Source organism: Callorhinus ursinus, unplaced genomic scaffold (assembly GCF_003265705.2).
Source record: "Callorhinus ursinus isolate GAN/ISIS: 27379988/994484 unplaced genomic scaffold, GSC_fseal_2.0 scaffold3, whole genome shotgun sequence".
Taxonomy (NCBI): domain Eukaryota; kingdom Metazoa; phylum Chordata; class Mammalia; order Carnivora; family Otariidae; genus Callorhinus; species Callorhinus ursinus.
Window position 1 is genome coordinate 33,451,217 of NW_027397065.1, and position 14,805 is coordinate 33,466,021.

The window sequence follows — 14,805 nt, forward strand, 5'->3', positions numbered from 1 at the left end:
GCCACCTGACTGAGCTCAGGACAAAGATCATCTCACCTGATACCAGGTGGTCAGAGGAGAGGACCCGGTGAAGGTGGTGCTGAGGGCTCAATTCAGGGACAAGCCATCGACCGACTACATTCAAAACCATGCACATGCGTCATGCTTATGCGCTCACTGAAACATTACTTCTGCCTCTAACTTAGAATGAGATGCAGACTCCTTTCCTGCCCTGCAAGATGCTACATGATCTTATCTTGTCCCTGTGGACCTCTCCAACCTCCTCTCCAGCCCCTCCACCTGCTTACTCTGCTCTTTTCTGTTCCTCAAACATACAAAGCTCATTCCCAGATGAGGACTTTCTGCCACTCTGTGCTTGGTTGTTCCTGTACTACCATTTGGAGCTCACTACAAATGCCACCTTCTTATAAGACGACCTGACCATTCCTTATAAAGCAACACCCTCTGCGACATCAATCTGGTTAATTTACTTTATAATAAATCTCACTCACCTATTTTGCTTATTTGCTTCTTTTATTTCCATATTCTGTGCCCCCCACTAGGGTATAGGGTTAGTGAGAGCAGGGCTTTCTCTCTCTTGTTCTTCTCTATATCCACAGAGCCTGGAAAAATGCCTGATACATGGAGGATATTCAGAAATATTTGTTGTATGGATGAGTGAATGAATGGATGGATGGATGGATGGATGGACAGGTAGATAGTTAGATGGATGGATGGATGGATAGACAGATGGACAGATAGATATATGGATGGATGAATAACTTAATCAATGAACTGATTAATGGTTAGATAAAATGGATGGATAGATGGTATCTACTAGGTCCCAGGTCCCAGTGGGGGTATAAAGATGAATAAAATGCTGTGTCTCTGGTCAAAAAGTTGTTTCTCATAGTCAAGTAGATGTGACTAGGTAGAACAGATGTTCTGGGAGAATAAAGTAGCGTATCTGAAGTAGAAAGAAGAAGGGATCCATTCTTGCTGGTGGATGATAGGGAGGTGACACTTCCAGCCATAAAGTATAAATGGCAATTAGTCAGGTGATCAGTGAAGTTAAGAGGTTCTCCTATAGCCCAGGAAAAGGCAAAGAGGCTGAACCCATCCTACATAGCCTAGAAACTGTAAGCTGTTTGGTGTGGTGAAACATGGGATGTGTAAGATCTTATACTGTTCACTACTATGACTGCAGTGTTTAGCATCTAGTTACTCTACTATTAGCACTTGATAATAGTACTCAGGAATCAGTACTCAAGAGTTATTTGTTGAAGAAAGTAACAAAAGGAAAGCATGGTGAGAAGTAAGCCTGGCAAGGTTGACCAGACTAGAGAATTTAGACCTTGGCTGTAGGACAGTGGGAAGTCACAGAAAGATTGATTAGATGTGTATTTCTGATAATGGCCCACCCTGCTGTATCACAGGAAATGTGCCGGGGAAAGCCCGTGCTGAGGCAGGAAGGAGGTAGACTATGGTTGTGGTCCAAGTGAGAGATGAGAGGTGGTCCAGGAGAGAAGAGGACCTGAGCCATGAGAAGATGGTTTATATGAGGAGGTAGAGAGATACCTCAGAGATGTGAGGAAGAGAGATTTTATAAGATTGTATCCTTGATTCCTTATGGAAGAGGAAGGAAAGAGGGAGGGAATGGAAAGAGAGGAAAGCTCCCAGGTTTCCAACTAGAGTGACTACCTGCTGGTCACTGAAATACACAGTGTAGTGTGTGTGTGTGTGGGGGGGGAATTCATTATGAAGCTCATGAAAGTTATGTGTCAGGATCCCTCACTTTCATGGGCCACTTTCAAGACCCTGTACCTGATTTCGTATTCACTGTTTTATTTTTCTCAAAGAACCTTTCTCTGTTCAATTTTGGAAGATGCAGCCCTCACCAAGCCTGGAATTATAATGGAAATAATTTTGGGGAAAAGATTGTAAGTTCCATTTGGACCATGTTGAGTTTGAGGTGGATGAAAAATCTCCAGGTGGAGATGTTCTGCAAGGAGCATAGTGTGGTGGTTAGAGCATAGGTCAGAGTTTGGATCCTGGCTTCAAGACATGTGAATTTGGGTCTGTGCTCATCATGGGGCGATGATGTTGGTAGCACCTTCCTGGGGTTGTTGTAAAGATCAGATGAGACAGTGTATGTAAAATATTTAAACAGGGCCAAGGGTGTGGTTGGTCCTCACGACAAGCTACATGTCCGCTCTTGGTATTATGTGGGAAAGTGCAGATCTGGGGGTCATCAAAGCGATGGAGGCCTTGGAAGGATCATGCAGGAAGAGCATGTTAGGGCATGATAAGAAGGCCAGAGCTGTGATGTTTATCATGGTGACCAGAGGAAGAGGAACCAGCAAGAGAGGCTGACAAGGATCAGCCAAATGGGTGAGGGGAGGAGAGTGGGTCCTGGAAGCCAGAGGAAGAGAGACTATCCAGAAGGCACTCGGTCATGAGTGTCGCCTGCTGCCGAGAGTCAAGGCTCTGGTGTGGGCTTTGGAGGAAGTCATTGGTGAGCTCGTTGAAGGCTTCAGAGTGGAGTAGGACTCTGAGAAATGAACATATGTGCGGATGGCAAACGTAGACTGTCCTCCGGAGGACCCTGGCCATGGGCAAAAGAGAACAGAGGCAGAGAGAGAGAGAGAGAGGACGTCGGGGTGCTTGGTTTGCTTTGCTTTTGGAGGACGCAAGTTTAGAGATGAAACTCACAGGCTTTGGGGGCTGTGTGGAAGAGTTGGGGCGGAAGATTTGAAATTTGGGAAAACAATGAAATAAATGATGGGAAATGGGAATATCCTGGAAGGATTAGGAAGGGGAGGATCAAAGACAAGGTGAGGGGTCAACCCTGAATGGCTCTCTGAGTCTCGAAGGAAGGGGGCAAGTGGGGAGGTTATAAATGAGTGTGTATGTAGGAGGACAGGAAGTGGGGGGTTATGCTTGTTGGTCTCAATTTTATTCTGTGAAGTGGGATGATGGGTTGTCTGCAGAAATAGGTAAATATATAGCATCTCCCCAACTGCAGGGCATTTAGGAGAAATTGTGATTAAGAAACTTAAAATCTCGAGGAGAAAACCAAGGCTGTGGAAACCAAAGTTGATGATGAAGCTATCAATATCCTTATAAATTATTTTATATCAAGTAATACAAAGCGGTGAACACAGCATACCAAGAGGACAACCTCAGAGGCAACCTGCACATCTTTATTAGTACCACACAGCTCACTGTAATTCACAATCCTTTGTTTGCTTGCTAGCTGCTGGATGCTTTTCAGGCCCTTCCTACCCTGCAGTTTAAATGAAATGCTTACAAGTTCATTTTTTAAATTATGAATAACTTGAAACACACAACAAAGTTGAAAGAATTTTATAGTGCATACCAATGATTCTACCATTAACATTTTACTAAGCTTGTTTGTTTATTTATTTTAATGATTTATTTATTTGAGAGAGAGAGCACACAAGTGGGAGGGGCAGGGAGAGGGAGAGAGAGAATCTCAAGCAGACTCACACTAAGCATGTGGACCCCAACACGGGGCTCAATCTCAGGACCCTGAGATCACGACCTGAGCTGAAATCGAGAGTTGGATGCTTAACGACTGCACCACTCAGGTGCCCCTAAGCTAGTGTATATAAATAAACTTTTATTTTTAGAGTAGTTCTAGATTTTCAGAAAATTTGAAGATTGTGCAGAGTTTCCATGTCCCATGTGCCATTTTCCTTTATCATTAACATCATACAATAATATAGTGCATTTATCACAATTAACAAACTAATATCAACGTATTATTATTATTATTAAAAGAGAGAGAGAGGGGGTACATGCGGGGAGGGGCAGAGGGAGAGAGAGAATCTTAAGCAGGCTCCAGGCCCAGTGCAGAGCCTGACAATGGGCTCCATCTCACGACCCTGACAAGATCATGACCTGAGCTGAAATCAAGAGTAGGGTGCTTAACTGACTGAGCCACCCAGGTGCCCCTATTGATGTATTACTATTAGTGAAATAAAAATAGGTTTTTCAAATTTCCTTAGTTTTTCAGACTTCCTTAGTTTTTGCCTAATGTCCTTTTTCTGTTCCAGGATCCCCTCCAGGATTCCGCACTACATTCTGTTGTCTTGTTTCCTTAGGCTTCTTTTGGCTGTGACATTTCTTAGGCCTTCCTTATTGTTAAAAGGACCTTGACAGGGGCACCGGGGTGGCTCAGTCGTTAAGCGTCTGCCTTCGGCTCAGGTCATGGTCCCGGGGTCCTGGGATCGAGCCCCACATCGGGCTCCCTGCTCGGCGGGAAGCCTGCTTCTCCCTCTCCCGCTCCCCCTGCTTGTGTTACCTCTCTCGGTGTGTCTCTCTCGGTCAAATAAATAAAATCTTTAAAAAAAAAAAATGACCTTGACAGTGTGAGAAATAATGGTCAGGTATTTTGTAGAATGTCCCTCCATTGGGATTTGCCTGATGAATCTCCTCTCTTTTTAAAATTAATTGATCATTTTTCCCAGCTTTGTTGAGATATAATTGACATAAAACATTGTGTGAGGGGCGCCTGGGTGGCTCAGTCATTGAGCGTCTGCCTTCGACTCAGGTCATGATCCCGGGGGGTCCTGGGATCGAGCCCCGCATCGGGGTCCCTGCTCCGCGGGAAGCCTGCTTCTCCCTCTCCCACTCCCCCTGCTTGTGTTCCCTCTCTCGCTGTGTCTCTCTCTGTCAAATAAATAAAATCTTAAAAAAAAACAAAAACAAAAACAAAAAAAAACATTGTGTGAGTTTAAGATGTACAGTCTGTTGAGTTGATACCATGAGATGGTCACCAAAGCAACTGAGTTAACACCTCCATCACCTCACATATTTAGCATTTTTTTTTTATGGTTAGAACACTTAAGATCTACTCCCTTAGCAACTTTCAAGTATATAATACAGCATTGTTAACTATTACCAACAAGCTGTGACCAACATCTCCCTGATTTTCCCCATCCCCTAGCTTCTGGCAACCACCATTCTCTGTTTCTCTGAATTCAGTCTTTTTAGATTCCACATATAAGCGAGATCACACAGTATGTGGCTTTCTCTGCCTGCCTTATCTCACTCAGCATGATGCCTGTCTATTATCAGAAATGGCAGGAATTCCTTCTTTCTCATGACTGTGTAATTTTCCAGTGTGTGTGTGTGTGTGTGTGTGTGTGTGTGTGTGTGTGTGTGTGTACACCACATTTTCTTTATTCATTTGTCTATCAATGGACGCTTAGCTTGTTTTCATACCTCGCCTGATATGATGATTTTCTCATGATTACACTGGGAGTATGGGTTTGGGGAAGAAAGACCACAGAGGTAAAATGCCATTCATATCACATCATATCAAGGGTACACACCATTGGCATGATTAATCACTGTGGACGTTGGTCTTGATCACCTGGCTGAGTTATTGTTTGCCAGATTTCTCTAATGTAAGCTTAGCCTTCTTCCTCTCTTCTCACGTGTCCCCATTGGAAGGAAGTCACTGTATGCAGCCCACAGGCTGGGAGTTGGCTCCACCTCACCAAAGGCTTAAATTTCTTTTTTTCACCCACCAGTTAGCCATCCCTCCATCCATTAATCCATATTCTTTTTCTAACCATATCTCAAAATAAATTTGCAAATTTATTTTATTTTGTTGCAGGTGATGCACATGTGAACGGATATTGTTTCTGTGCCTTGTCTGGTCCTAATCCCAAGTTTCGATTGTATTACCTTCTGGGTTCTGCCTTCTGGCTCCTACTGGGATCCCTAGATCACAAAATACTGTTTAATCCATTTGTTTGCATACCAAGTAGACATTTCTCAAGGCAACTGCCGGCCTCTGAGATTATGGGTCTTGGCTCTGCCATGGCCCAACATCTTACGCAGCATGCATGGGCAGTACCCGCTCCCTGGCTGTCTCTGACCTGTTCTTCTATCACTTCTAGGACTTCAATGCAATCAATAAAGAGAAATAAATAAAATAAATAAATAAACCTCTGCGGACCTTCTGGTTCCGTTCTCATGTCCTAGTTCCCTCTTTTGCTAATTATTCCCATCGAGAGGGACGCTAGATTCACACACCAAAACTGAAGTTCTCAATTCCCAGTACAGTTGCATACATTAGATGTGCATTTCACATAAAGTGAACTTGGAGTTGAAGACAGATATGTTGTATTTTATATGGGATATACGACATAACACAACTACTGCATATTTTGCAAATATGCAAAATTAGGTATTTTTCTGCCAATGTGGAAATAGCCGTGTGGGTGCAGCCTAATGGGAAGAGTAATTGAAAGCTGTTGGATTTTATATGAATTTGGCAAATTCTTGTTTAAGTGGAAATTACTTCAGGAACTTTTCTTTCAGCCATCAACATACTTCTTTGTTGATATTCATCACACTTTGTCACGTTTTCTGTGTCTTCCATCATCTATATCATATTGTATATCCCATGAGCCCTGGATGTGTGCTGGTCAGAACAACCCAGAATGACTGGCTGGTTGGATGGATGAATGTAATTTCTAGATATTTTCTAAGAAATGCCTGATCTTTGGCTTATACCATTTGGTCTTCCTGCTTCAATTCAGAAGCATTAGTAGTGATGGCTGACAACCTTCAAAGTACATGGTTACTTCAGGATTTAAAAAATTCTATGTTTTAAATTAACACACAGTAATACTGACTTTTTTATGTGTGTAGTTCTATGAACTTTAAGATCAAGGTGTGTTGACAACCACCACAATCAGGATACGGAACAGGTTCTAACACCCCAGAAAGCTCCCTTCTGCTACCCCTTTGTATTCTTCCCCCCTCCCCCCATATCCCTAGACCCTGGCAATCACTGATACTTCTCTATCACTGTTACGTTTTTTTGACAATGTCATATGTATGGAATCTCATAGTATGTGATCCCTTGAGACCGACTTTTTTCACTCAGAATAATACCTTTGAGATGTTGCATGTATCAATAGTTGGCTTGTCTTCCTGCCTGAGTAGTGTCCTGTGGTGTAGACCTATTGCCATTTGTCTACCCATTCACCAGTAGCAAGAGGTCCAGCTTGTTTACATTTCTTGACAACTATGAACAGAACTGCTATAAACATTAATGTACAGGTATGTGTGAACAGAAGTTCTCATTTCCCTAGGGCAAATACCTAAGAATGGAAATCCTAGTTCCCATGGTAAGGGACTATTTAACGGTATCAGAAACCACCAAACTAGTTTCCAGTGTGGCTGTACCATTTTGCGTTCTCACCAACAATAAGAGAGCTCCAGGGGCTTTGCTATCCAGTCCCCAGTCACAGAGCAGGCCTTGTAGCTGGGACCTCATTTTGCTCCATGCTCTACCAGCAGTGCATGTCCCCGCACTGAAGCCAGCCTTAGCAGTGTGCCTCTGGCGTCTGACAGCTTACAGTGCTCTGGCCCTGGCTTCCTTCCCTCGCGGATGCACGTTCTCTTCCAGAAGCCCAGCACGCTCCCTCTTGCTTCAGGGTTTCTTTTAACTTCTGCGTGCACTTTGAGTTTTGATTTGTATTTGCATTATTTGTATTATTTGACTGCTACTTTTTGAGGCTTTCTCTATGGCAAGCACTTTGCTAAGGACTGTCTTATTCTTAATTACTATTGTTAAATATTTCGAACACATTATATGATGATAAATCCCAATGTATCCCTCACTCCATTTTTTGCCCATTTTGCTTTGAATCCTTTTGTTTTAAAAATTGAAACTTTACAAATATATTGGCATCTTCCTTCCGCAAACCCATTTCTCCCTCCCTTTATATAATCAGTAAAACCTCAGTTCGCCTCTATCATTTGCTCATTACAACCAGATGGAAAAGCCTATTTGTCCAGCCCAGGCTTGGTTTTGGTGGTACTTCCAGATAAAGGATAGAGGGCCAATAGCAAATAGAAGCTTAAAGATCATCCATCACAAGTGAAGAGGTGGTACCTGGATTCACATCCAGTACCAGAATTTGGCCTGAGACGCTCCCCAGAGGTTCTTCCCATGCTCCTGGAGTCTTGAATTTCAGACCCCCGTCTCACTTATGGTTTTTGTTTTCTTTAAGATTAACTGCCATTACTTCTATTTATTTATTATTTTATTTCAATTTAATTAATTATTTTAACTTTACAAAATCTTTTCCTTTTTCTGAACAACACCCACGAAATCATGAGTTAGATGAGTTCAGGGTATTTTCCTCACACACGGCAGTATGTGTGTGAGGCACTGCGTGCTTACATTTGTCAAACCTGTGTGTTCCTCTGTGTCCTAAGTCACAGTGATTCGTGCGCCACACAAGTTGAACTCTGCTCAATACCACTCTACCTTTGTGGGGGCGGGGGCAGCACTGGATTTGGGCTCCCTGAATGCACAACTCAGGAAATAAGTAAGCCAGGATGCAGGCCTTGGTGAGGAAATCCAACCAAAGATTCACACTCGAATTAGGTACCATGGCTCCCCGTCCAGCCTAGTAGCCCAGGCTGCACTAGGTATTTCTTGAGACATGAGCTCTCCAAGAGGGGAGCTTTTTGCAAAAGACCTATAACACAGAGCTCAATTTCCTTTTGTGTAAACTGGGGTCAAAAACCCAGACTCTTAAGAACAGAGAACAAATTGGTGGTTGCCAGAGGGGAAGTAGGTGGGGGGTTGGGGAAGATAAAGGGGATTAAGGGTACGCTTACTGTGATGAGCACTGAGTAACATGTAGAATTATTGAATCACTATATTGTCCACCTGAGATGAATGTAATACCGAATGTTAATTATACTTCAATAAAAAAATAAAAATTACAAATTACAAAATACAATTAAAAAAACTGAGGGAAAAGGATCTTGGGAGATCAGATTAGGGTTTAATTGTAAGCGGCAGAAACAGATGTTGCCTGGACCAACAGCTGACATGCATCGAACAGCTGAGGGGGCTGGAGGCTCAGAGAACTGGAGGGGATGCAAACGGGGCTGGGAAGTGGGCAGTAGCCAGGGGACCCCAGAGGGCCAGGCGGCTCCCCCATGCCTCAGTCTCCCACCTCGGGAGCCAGGGGACGCTCACACAGGGCTCCGGATGTTCTAGCTGGACCTATGTTGCTCTTTGCATCCCCAGCTCAGAGCTCAAAACCCTGGCACAGAGTGTCTGATGGGCCACGTCAGTAGGGGACCCGGATAGGGAAAACTGGCCCATAACACACACCCCTTCCATTGTGACCGCCCTGATGGGAGCGTTCCCCAAGTGACATGCAAAGCATGCATGGGAAGCAGGGTGGGGACCCTGGGCAGCCCAAAGTGGCAACTGGCTCAAATTGCTTGGAGAATTTGGAAATAATTTGTATAAGGTGACTGACAGAGTGCCTAGTAGCTGAAGAATTAATTCCATGGCCTGGGCAGTTATATGGAAACCCATAAAGAGAGGTAAAGATAAGAACAATAACAAAACAAAACAAAATGAAATAAACGAAACGAAACAAAAACAACAGTTACCTTCCTGCCAGGACTTGAAAGAGCCAGCGTAGAACTGTACTTAAAAACTCCCTCTTTTCCAGGGCGCCTGGGTGGCTCAGTCCATTGAGCGGCTGCCTTTGGCTCAGGTCATGATCCCGGGGTCTTGGGATCGAGCCCCGCATTGGGCCGCCTGTTCGGCGGGAAACCTGCTTCTCCCTCTCCCACTCCCCCTGCTTGTGTTCCCTCTCTCGCTGTGACTCTCTCTGTCAAATAAATAAAATCTTAAAAAAAAAAAAAACACAACTCTCTCTTTTCTAGACTAACACAGCGTTTTCTAACACACGGCTTCTGCAGACAGGGCCAGGGGGAGGCAGCACTTACACTGCCGAAGGACATTGCAATCCCTTCGGAAGGATGGTGTCCTCCGGGTTGGAGGTGGAGCCTATGCTGCTCGGTCAGCACTCTGAACTCTTCCCAGGGCACACTTCCCAGGGCCCCCGACACGTGGGATTAGGATGGAAAGAAAAATATAGCATCACAAGAGAAGGTTTAAAACTAAGGGCTGATCTTTGTTCAAAGACCCAAGACCATGTTCTCTTCTGGATATAGTAGAGATGACACTTTGGTGAGTGTTTTTACCAGAATGAAACAAAAATGGCATCCTTTTTTCTACAAGTCTCCAAATATCGAGTTTATGGTCACCTTCTAGCATTTCCAATGCCAGTTTACAGTCAGGGGCCCAGCGAGGTCTAAGGATTACCTGGGAGTTTGCTAATGAGACGGACCTCTGGGACCCACCTGGAGGCCTGAGCTGGGGCCTTCGCTGAGACCCCAGGATCTGCATTTTGCCAAGGGTATGAGACAAGGAGTCTTTGACTTGGTGTCTAAACCCCATTTAGCTTTTCCTTTGCCATGGAGAAGGCTTGCTAGGACAAGCTTTATGAAAATAGGGTCTCTTAAGCCAAATAAACTTTCACAGGGATTGTCAAGAACACTGAATTACAAAACAGAATATAGTAAATATTTAAGGAAATTAACTCGTTATGGGCACCTCTTCCCATGAGAATAGTTGCTACATTAGTTAGAAATCATTCTTAACAGTTTCACAGGTCTCTTAAGGACCTCAACTGAACAGTTTATTATATTGGCTCAAATTATTGTGCCCTATTTAATAGTAGTTCCAGCTACTAAGGGCTGAAGCCTCACTTGGTACTCTGTGCTGTGGGTTTTAAACACCTGATTACATTTAATTCCCAACTAAACACACCAGGATGTGATATTATGATTCCATTTCATTTTTTTAAAGATTTTATTTATTTATTTGTGTGTGTGTGAGAGAGCGAGGGAGAGAGAGAGGGAGACAGAGAGAGAGAGAGAGAGCACGAGTGGGGGTGGGGGGGCAGAGGGAGAAGCAGGCTCTCTGCTGAGCAGGGAGCCCGATGCGGGACTCAATCCCAGGACCCTAGGATCATGACCTGAAGCCGAAGGCTTAACTGACTGAGACACCCAGGTGCCCTATGATTTCACTTCATAGCTGAGAAAACCGAGGCTCAGTACTGTCTTGCCCAAGTCAGAGTCAAGATTCAAACCCAGATTTGCGTGATCCCAGATTCTATTAACCTCTGTGCTGTTTGATAGGACCATGATGGCATTTTTAAAGATATTTATTTATTTATTTATTTATTTGAGAGAAAAAGAGAGAGCAGGTGAGTGGAGGGGAGGGGCAGAGGGAAAGAGAGAATATCAAGCAGCTCCACACCCAGCGCTCAGCCCCCCATCATGGCATTTTAAAAATCATTGTTTTGGGGTGCCTGGGTGGCACAGTTGGTTAAGCATCTGACTCTTAGTTTTGGCTCAGGTCATGATCTCAGGGTCCTGGGATCCAGTCCCACATTGGGCTCCCTGCTCAGCGGAGGGTTGTGAGATCAGGCTCCACGTTCAGCATGGAGCCTGCTTAAGGTTCTCTCTCCCTCTCCCTCTGCCCCTCCTCCTCATGAACTCTCTCTCTCTCTAAAAACAAAACAAAACAAAACAAAACAAAACAAAACAAAAACAACGACAAAAAATATAAAATCATTGTTTTAAGTGTGATGCTGATATTCTCACCAGCCCTCCCTGGCATAAACCAGATTATTGATGCTTCTCTGGGGCTTTTCCCAGGTGGGTCCTGTGGCCAACTGCAAGGCCCGCTATCTACCTTCGCAGTGAAAACAGACTGAACACCAAAGGCAGCCCTGGTCGGAGGAAATGGCACAAAGCGACAATACATACCCTTCTACCCTGCTGTCACGAGACAAATTTAAAGCTTTCTTAGTGGAGAGCAGTGGGTGAGGTGTAATAAAAGTTATAAGTAATAAAAGTAATAAAAGTTCCTATCTTCCACCTAAGCAAGTCTACATCTAGCAATTTATCCTAAAGAAATAATTATGGCTGTGTGTAGCAGTTTAGTTGAAAGAATGTTCATTTCTGAGTTGATTATAATAGTGAAATTTGGAACCAACCTAAGTATCCAACCAAGGGAAATTACTGAAATAAATTTTAGCACCTGCATATCACAGGACATGCTGCAGCCATTTGAAAAGCTGCTCTGGGATGATATTCAACCATATGGAAAGTTGCTCACAATATGTTGCGTATATTTAAAAAAAGCCACAGAGGTTATAAAGAATTGTATGAAGAGTGTGATCCCATTTTCACAGTATGAAATTTTTTTTAAAAAAAGAAATATTAAAATTTTAAGTGTTTAATGTTTATTATTCTTGTTTCTTGCTTGCATTTCCTTGTTTCCATAATAACTGTTTTACCCTTGCAGATAGAAAAAAATCATAACTTTGTTCAAACAAAATAAAATACAAGGGTAACAGACAACTTGAAGGGATTTGAATAGTCCATGTGTCTAAAGCCACGGTTCCCCTATTGGCCCCTCTGGCTATCTCCCAGACCTCTGCCTTCACACCGGCTCAGCACCCTAGACAATGCCAGGGATTCACACCAACCTAACAGGGGTGTCTCAGAGCCTTCCTGCTGATGCAAAAATCCCCATAGGCCATTTGGTTATATTTGGTCATAGGAAGTCTGGTTTCCCTGCTCGCCATCACAGGGGGCTCTTGACACATGTGCTTCTGACCCTCCAACCTGGGCTGAGCCCACAGATCCCTCAGTTTTTTCACTTTTTAGGAGAAACCAGAGAGGAAACTGGAGTCACCAAATCTAGAGGGATATACACACGTCAGAAATGGAAATGAACGCACACTCTGGTTTGCTAGGTCCCTACAGCAGGCCCGCAGCAGCCTCATACGTGGCCCAGCTGGATCTCACAAGGCTCATTCAGTCATGTGTGCCGGGCACCCTTCTCACTCCTAGAGACACGCCATGTTGACTTGCGTTCTTGGAGACCCCCTCCTAGTGGCAGAGATAAGCAGTCAGATGACCATTCCTGGTGGATGGAGGGGTTGGTGCAGCACCCTCTGGAAGCATTTAGGAGGAACCCCTAACCCACATTTGGAGGCTCAGGGAAGTTTTCCAAAGGAGGTGATGTTCAACATTGACAGGGAAGAGAATTAGGAAAGGGGCACTTTACAGATTCTCATAGAGGGGACAGGATGATGCTCTCAATTTGCATCGAGTCATCTGAAGTGATTCTGCGGGTAATTTCCAGTAAGTGGGCTCTGGGGGCTCTGAGTCTGGTCATGGGGCCTTAGAGCCCTGGCGAGGGAACCAGACAAGAGCTGAGAAGAACCAGGAGGGGTCTACAAGCCGGGTGGGCGAGGAGAGGGCAACAAAACTCAAAGTCAAACATCGGGTTCCACCAAGCCTCGATCTGAAGGGGACTGGGCAGGGTGGGGGTAGCAGGGGAGGGGAGGGAGGGAGAATGGAGGTGTGTGTGGCGGAGACAGAGCAGGGCCGGGGTAGCAGAGGCTGAGAGGCATGCATCTTGGAGAAAGGCCCCCAGGGGGAGCTCAAGGGAGCTGTTGCTCTTGGCTCTCTCCACTGTTACTGTTGCTTTAAGCTTCCTCAGCCTCTGGTGCCAGGAGGAGAAAAATCTCTTAGGGAACCCAACCAAAGAAAAGAGAGGCAAGAATAGAAGAGCTGTTTGACATTAAACCTGACAGGGGAGATGGAATATACTACTTAACAAAGAAGGGCTGGTGATGAGAGGCAAAGACACCCCTACGTAGTTAGCAATTAAGGAGACCTGCACCACCTTGTGATTTCCCCAAGGTCAGCCATGCACCTCTCCACCCTCCCGATAGCCTGCTCCAACCCATGGCCCCTTCCCAACCTGGCCCCCACTTTCCAGTGACATGGTTCCTTCCTGCTGTGTCTGGTATCCATCAGCATGAGGTCACCTTCCTCAAGCACCCAATCAAGAAGACCCCTGCATTATGCTCTCTCACACACTGGCTTGTTTCTGCGAGTCCACAGCGATCATCCCTCCTGAAAATGGGCTTCCTGCTGCATTCACTGTTTTCTCTCCCATTGTGCTCTGAGGGCAGAACCCTGCCTGTCTTGTGCATCACCATAATCTCACCCTTAGAACAGTACCTGGTACATAGTATGGCTTGATATAAAACTGCTGAATGAACGAATGAATGAAAGATAAATGAATGAATGGTGATTGTGTTTGGGGGGAAAGAAAACAAGCTCCAGAATCAGACACGGACAAGCCCAGGATTGAACCCAAGTCCACTACTTACACATGGAGTAATCTCTGAGCCCAGGGTTCCAATTTGTAAAATGGGCTATGCAAGGATTGTGGATTTGCAAAGGGCCTAATACAGAGTAAGTGCTAAAAGGTAGCTATTTAATTTTATTAGCATGCTAAAGAATAAGGAAGAATTTTGCTGTTATACCAGAGATGGGATGGGTAAGAGTCTAGAATGGCCAGCAGGCAAGCTGCATGGGTCAGGAAGGGAAGGCAGGAAGGGGAAGATGGAATGACCTGCTCTAAGTACCCTCTAGGCCATCAAACCGCAGGAAGGAAAGGCTGAGCTGACAGATCTCTCAGCAATCAAGAGCAGGCTGAGTGTGGTTTCTCTGGACAATCCCTGGGCAGAAACCGGAACAAACTCATGACCCACCATCATTGCTCAGAAGCATGGATGTTTCTAGGGAGGTTGCTTAGCCACCTGAGCTGCCCCAGCCACACTCCCCCATCATGACCCAGCCATGGGGCCTTATCTGTGCACCTTACTGTGTAGACTGCCCCCGTAGAGAAACCAGGTTGGACATCTTGGCGTCCTGTGGCATTACTCTCACGTGACATAAATGACAATCCAGATATTGCTGTTGGGCCAGGCCTACAGAAAAAGGGAAAGTTAACCAAATAGAAGAACACAGTCTGGAAGAAAAGGGGGAAGTAAGGAAAAACACAGCTGGGTCAAAGGAAAAGTGGTA

General features: G+C 44.8%; 1 long non-coding RNA gene across 1 annotated transcript in view; it reads right to left on the bottom strand.

The window, feature by feature from the left end:
* The window catches only part of LOC141369897 (uncharacterized), a 50,094-nt gene that overhangs the window by 25,310 nt on the left and 9,979 nt on the right, over positions 1-14,805 (bottom strand). The window contains exon 2 of the long non-coding RNA XR_012377265.1: positions 14,598-14,708. This is a non-coding gene — a long non-coding RNA (uncharacterized lncRNA). The remainder of the gene's footprint in view (positions 1-14,597; positions 14,709-14,805) is intronic.